Genomic DNA, 7,417 nt, shown 5'->3' with positions numbered 1-7,417 from the left:
CTATGACATTTAACACGAGACCCTCAAAATATTTCTTTATGATGTCGAGTGGTGCGTCAAGAGAAAGGTGGAACGTAACTCTTACAGCGGCAAACTGAAACGATATCTAGAAATGTCGCGAGCAACCTCTCGTGCCAGCCAATCTATTTAAAGATGATTTTAAAGCAGAGACTCCCACCCTCTTGACTGCCATCCTTCACTTATGTTTCCCGCATGAATAATTTCCCATCTTACAGGTTTACTGATGGCTTTCCGTGGAAAGCCTCCGCATGTAGATGCTGTCATACGCAGCAGACTGTGCCAGGACTCGGGTCTCTTTTAGCAGAGCTACTAACAGGATAATTAAGGGCGCTCTCCACACTCCAATTAGCAGGCAACGCACAGGGAGGGGGGGGGGGAGGGAGGGGATCACTCAGCACATCCGAGGCAACCGGCGTTAAAACCGGCTGATACGAATCAAATCACAGCGAAAGGCTAATGCACGCAAGGTGAGGGCGTCATAGATTACAGGCAGCCAGAGGAAATGAGGCCGTTTCTCAAAGAAACGCTTCAGAGGTTGCCTCTAAAAGGTGGTGCATCACTGCCACCCAACCCCCCCCCCCCCTTCCCCCCAAAAAATAAATAAAAATCACACAGCACTTATTTTCTCAAGCTGTCTCTGCTTCTCCTTCCCCTCTTTCTCACCGCATCTTCTTTCCACCCATTAAGCCTGTCGAACTGTTGCCTAACATTGCAACATACCTGATGTTATTCAAAGTCATCTGCTTGATTTCCATCAACATTTGACATTTGGATGCTGCTCCACGCGGATGCTGAACACACTGCTTTACATCACACTGAGATACTTGAAGCGATGGATTCCCACCATTAGTCATTAGAGGTGCGCGCGTCACGACATCCCTCCTCTGTGATTTCTGCTCCCATTGAGAAAAATGCACGCTGCGTTTTGTGAATTACGGTTATTAATTACTCCTCAGAGCTCTCTTGAAAGCCTCAGGGGGAAAGAAAAAAGGTGCACAGGAAGTGAAGCGGGGGGAAATGCAGATGTGAACAAAGACCTGCCGCAAAGCTTCACGGCTCCCACTAAGGGAGACCCACACGCTGCAGCTTCGCAGGCAGAGGTGAGGAGCACCTTGGCAGGTTTCCCTGTGGGGCTATTATCGCACGGAGGATAAAATAATTCTCACAAAGAAGGCTTTTTTTTGCGCGGATCTGCAGGGTCTGATACCGAGAACACTGCAGAAACTCACCTTTCAAAGGGCTGTTCGGGTTTTTAAATGTAGCTGTCCATCATGTCTTACTGATCCTTCTTTGGGTCAACTTTGCCGAAATCTAGTTTTTTTTTTTCTCTCTCTGACTAAAAGAACCCCTGAGGTTGAATTAAAGAACGCATTCCAGTATTCATACCCTGTGAACTTTTCCATGTTTTGTCAGATTACAACCACAAACTGGAGTTGATTGTTGTTTTTGTGACAAAACCAACACAGGCAAAGATACATCCATGTATTAAATATGGGCTGTGTGCAAGATGGCAGAATCTTTTCACATTTAACATTTCACGGCCTACCTTCAAATTCTGACTCATCGGTGGTGCTTTTACTGTCTTATCTATTCATGTAAAAATGGCCAAACGAGATTACAAAGTGCTATACTCAGTTTTCGTTTTAGTACTTCAGGTTGGATGAAAAGTGTCCCAGTTGCATGGGTTGTTCCCGACCCAAACTTCCTCCCCACCCCTATGATTCCTGCCTATGATTGAACCACAGTTTATAGCGAAGGTCTTTGTTTCCTCTCGGTTCTGTCTATCGCCGTCTGTAAATACATTCCTCAAAGTGTAGCCCTTAGCAGCCTATGGGCCTGTGTCACACAGCGTACCTAGAAGGGCTTTACGACTTAGAAATGTGTCAGTATAGCTGTCACTTTGTTTACCCGCTCAAAGCCCATCTCAGAGAAGTCGCAGTGCAGGGACTGTTTATTCCTCTGTGATGTGCTGTCACTTTAACTGTCTTTATAATGGAGAGCTGAAATTATCAATTGACTGAGTATTCAAGTTTTCCAATAGAAATTTCACGTAATTAATCATGTCGCTGTTTACACAAAGCGCAAAACGTTTGCTGGGTTCAGCTTTGGCCAACGTGGAAATAAAAGGTGGACCGCTCTGTGGGATAGCATGGAAGCAATCATCTCATCTTGGATGTGAACCAAACGAAGGAGTTTGATTGTGGATTTCAAGAGAAACAGGAATGAGTCAAAGACTATAGCCATCGTAGGAGAAAGGTAGAGGTGTTGGAGGAGTATAAATACCTCGGTGTTCACGACAGAGGAGCTGGACTGGAGACGCAACTGTGTAACCGTCTATCAGACGAGACGGAGCTGAATGTACTTCTTGAGAAAGGCCAGGGCCTTCAGGGTTTGCATCTAGAAACTGCGGGTCTTCTATGAGTCTATTGTGGAGAGTACAAACTCTTCTGCCAACGTCTCTTAGGGTTACAGCCAGAGATGCACCGATCCGATACCCGGATCGGATATCGGCTCCGATTTTGACTAACTAGCTGGACCGCATATCAGACGAATGATGCCGATCCAGCATTCCGAACCAGTCATTTCTTTTTTTAATTAATATCATATACAGCAATACAGTGATCTAGCCACTTCTATGTTTGCAGCGGTGGTTACGCAGAGCACACACAGCAGCTAGTGATGAGCAAACACGAAGGAACATGGAGCAAGTGCCGTACTGAGCCAAGTCTGCTATTTGGAAACATTTCAAACTTGATATGCTGTTAGAATGGCCCTTAGAGGCTGGCTTAAGCAGGAGACTTGAGGCAGAGAAAAGGTGTACACACTTGGTGTTTATTCTCCAACATTGGCAAACAGGTCATAGGAGCAGCCACAATCACACAAGCTTCTTACAAGCAGCCTTTTATAGATCCCTAACTCCTCCCACTAACCAGATCTACCAACACACAAGGGAAACACTCACACTCTAACATACAAACACTAAGAAATAATATAGCTAAAACATTATGCTTTATTTAAAAAAACATCATCATCTATGAATATCTCAGAACATTTCTATCTAAATTCCTAAAATACTACAACAACCAAAATACACAGTTTACGTCCCCCCCTCAATCCATAATGGACTCTTCCGGAACCTTTAAAAGGGCCCCGGGGAATCTTTTAGCATGAACACCCTGCAGAAGAAGAGACAGGAGGTAAGTCATTTGCACAAACAATCACAATTCTAAACAGTAATAAATTTTATCAACTGGTTTGTTTGTTGACAGGTCATCGTCAGTACCAGCTGAGAGGAACTGCCCAAACTAATCACAACTGAAAATAAAATACTTTAAATCACAGTGCAATTTATTCGTACACAATATTCTAAAACTGCATTTTAAGTGTCCTAGAAACAGTAATGAAGCTCTTCATTACATATGCCAACAAGCAACATGCAGCATAAGTTGTGAGGGGAGGTGATAAGGTCGGTAAATTCAACACCACAAACTTAAACAAGCACCTCCAAAAGCACCGTGCTAAAGAACAAGCAAAACTATTTTTAACAATGTTTCTTTCAAGCCAGATAACTTCACTCACATGGCAAGGTACACGTCTCAGTCATTCAACAGTAGCATCGGATCGGTATTGGGTATCGGCTGATATACTTAGCCCAGGTATGGAATTGGATCGGAAAAAACTGTATCGGTGCATCCCTGGTCACAGCACCAGAGGCAGTGACTTAAAAGAGCTCAACAAGCTATTCAAGAAGGCTGGCTTTGTTCTGAGGATTCCTTAGACCTCTGGAGAGGATTGTGCAAAGAAGGATTTGTCATAAAACGAAGGACATTATGGACAACCATAAGCATCCTCTCCTTCTGTCTACAGTAAGAGCCTTGTCCACATCAGCTGTAAGACAAACTGCTACAGGAGATCTCTCCTGCCCACAGCCATCCGCTTCTACAACAACGCTTTGAAGACTATATTAATATTCCTAAATAAATTAATCTCGGAATCAAAAATCAGTCTGAAGGATCTTTCTGCCCTATTGAGCGACCGCTATCACAAATATGAAGAAGAATTTCAAGATTTGTTTCTATATTTGTCAAAATTAAGAGTTACGATCAACAATAAACAGGGTTACTGTTCAATGAAAATGGAAAAATGTAAGTAAAACTAAAGGGAACTGGTGACCAAACACAAAATCTATTATTATGAGAACTAAGCCATATTTACCTACAATTTATTAAGAAACAAACAAAAAAAATCTTAAGAACAAAAGCACTACAATAATTCTAGTCTACACATTACCGCTAAAAAAAAAGGGGGTTTTATGACTCAGTTGGCCATTCAAAATATTAGTTAAATTGATGAAAGATTCCTAAACAAATTAGCAGTCTCTTTGGAGTTTAAAGAAAATATGTTTTGCAGCGTTATTCTGAGCCTTAGTATCTATTTTAATCTGAGTGAAAAAAGGCATTGATCGGTCAGCTTTCAACACCAGAACCGCCACTCAGGTCAAAGAAGCTGTTGACAGGACTTATTGCTTCCATACTCCACTGATTCCGCCCCTATTGAACAGCAGCAAAAAGAAAGTAATTTTTGAAAGAAAAACCCATTTGCAGTTTGCCACAACTCATTTAGGGGAGACAGCAAACGTGGAAAAAAAGTTGCCCTCGTCAGACCAGACCAAAGTAGAACATTCTGGCCTGCATGCAGAATGCTATGTGTGGTGGAAAACTAACTCTTCACATCATGCTGAACACACCTTGGCCACTGTGAAACATAGTGGCGCCAGCTTGTTGTCTCATGACAGAGGCCAATTTTACATTCAAGGTGGCAAAAATGTAATCACTACTGAATACAGAGACATGCTCACATTCTAGTTTTATATCCCTAATTGAAACCAGTGATTGAAGTTATGAGCAATTGTGGATTATTTCAACAGTTTCTAAGCTTCCAAATGATCAAAAATATTAAAACCTTTTGAGCAAAACTGTCTAGGTTGCACAAAACCTTTGTTAGAGCCGCATATGTTATGATCATTGGAGAAAAAACATTTCAAAATGTTTGATAAACGTCTACAAGGGAAATCCTTAATTTTTTTAATAACCATCATTTTATTTTTAGGTGTGAAATAAAAGGAAAATAGTGAACTTTTGCAAAAAGAGGACAATGTTATTTGTTGTAGGAGATGTAGATATTTTTTGGAAAACCCCAAACAGTATCAAATAGTTTCTAGCAAATCTAAAAATAAATCCCAATAGTTGGTTCTTTACTATTTTTAGCCAAAGCAGGTAAGAACCATTGTGGAAGGTCCAAAGAGCAATTTGCAGATCTGGAGTTGCAGGTTGCAGACCCCTGATCAAAGTCATAAAACCTTTAATATCTTCATGCACTCTAGCTGCCTGAAAGCTTATTTTGATTAGATCTACAAAATCCTGCAAGGGTGTTTTGAAGCTATGTGGAGGATAGGGGTTAAAATAGGTGAAAATTTGAATATAATTTGTTTGTGCAACAAGTGGTTAAACTAACCCGTCTCAAAAGCTCTAACCATTTTCTATTCTGGTAATTCCTCAACACAAGAGTGCTTTATCTCAATAATTTATTGAGACCAAGTCAAGAGCATTTCCCTGGCCACAGATCACCTCTCTCGCAGCTCTGCAAAGATAAACAGGTTGGTGACTTGAATCCTCCAGGGGACGAGTGAGTGAGAAACAAATGACATCACTAGCCTGCGATGTAGCGCAGCGGGCAGAGATTCGGCAGCTATGGTGACGTCAAAGTGGTTCTCAAGCTGTGAGTTTAGGGAGAAAACGGACAGTTTTGTGGGGAGAGAGAGAGAGACGGGGCAGGTAATCCCTTCCATTTCAGTATGTGTGGTGATTCAGACAAGGCGTCACAGACACACAACTTCGCTAAAACACATTCCAAAAGCGTGGTCGATAAACAGGCAATGGATCGGAGGTCAGTAGGCACAGTGATATCGATGTCCAGTTATCAGAGAAGCCGTAGACATCTATTAAGGGCATTAAGGGGAAAAGGGAATAATCTGTGGGCCTGAACTTGGTCAAAGACGGGGACGGAAACACGAGTAATAGAGGACCACTGGACATCTACTGTCACAAGGCTGTCAATGGTTTGACCAAGAAACAGCGACTGAGATGTGTTTAAGTAGTGCAGCAAACAGGTGAGGCAGGGAGACAACCAAGCTTGACACAGGTGGCCTGAATGTGTGAACAGCAACACACTCTCACCAGCTTCAGCCACCATCTTTCCAAGGTCTTTTGCATTTTGTGGTTGTTTTGGTTTTGTGTCTTGGTTTTTCTCTGTGCAGTAGTTTATCCAATGGGTGGGCCCACACTTGAAGGTTATTCTGCATTCTTCACCCACCAATTACCTGGTTGTCTGTTATAGTTGTGGTAAGTGAAACGGTTGCAAATGAAGTATTCTTGCAACTTATTCCCTAGGTTTTCTGTCTGATCTAGTTAATCAGGACTCCGTTGGAGCTCTGCTGTACTCACTGGATGTTTTCATGAGCGCAGGCGCTATCCTAATTTTGAGCCATACTTACCTGGAATCTGTGCCATGCTCATTTTGGTATAAACAAAGCTATCTTCTGTAATACTAAGGGCATACATAAACTCATATTCTGTTGGTCAGGGAACAGCCTAGAGAAAGCCTAAGAGAGAGCACCGTGGTCAGTTGAGGCTGGGCTTGCCATATTTGGAGGAGAAAAAATGGTGAGCATGTTAAGGCTGAGTTCTGCCACTTGCAGCTCTGTGTCTCTTTCTTCTATCTTGACAACTTTGACTAAAAATTACACAGGCCTAAGTTGTCATTTTTTTAAATTGTAAGCAAAAAAAGAATTCCAAAACCTAAAACTAGAAAAATAAACACGTTATTTTATCTATTTAGCAATGTTAGTTGTACAGCCTCATCAAATTTCTTGAGTGGGAGCAAGGGCAAAAAAATATTTTATGTACTAGTTTCCGTCGCTGCCTTGGGAATTTCAAAATGTTTTAGTCTGAAATTGTAATTTGTCATGTGGGTTGACTGGGTTCTGAATATGTGCAAGATATTCCGCATCCTAACTCTAAAATAAACCCTCCACAATAATTAGAGGCCGTTAAATTGTCAGTAAGTGAACACAGCACCAGAGTCGGATAGAGAATAACATTCTTATGTCAACCTGGAGGTGTGTGACACGCATCCTTCTTTGGTCTACAGAAACCTCTTCTCCAGTCTGACTGACTTGAACCTATTTTGCAAAGAAGAATGAGCAAATACTACAATCTCTAGCTATAAGGAGCTGGTAAACACTTGCGAGTACCCTACTTCTGCAAAGCACGGTGTTATAGTGACGAGACTATTGTGATATAAAGCATGATGCGGATGCCACTGGGCATGACAGATG

This window comes from Fundulus heteroclitus, chromosome 5, assembly GCF_011125445.2.
Source record: "Fundulus heteroclitus isolate FHET01 chromosome 5, MU-UCD_Fhet_4.1, whole genome shotgun sequence".
NCBI classification, from domain to species: domain Eukaryota; kingdom Metazoa; phylum Chordata; class Actinopteri; order Cyprinodontiformes; family Fundulidae; genus Fundulus; species Fundulus heteroclitus.
This window is presented reverse-complemented; position numbering follows the sequence as displayed.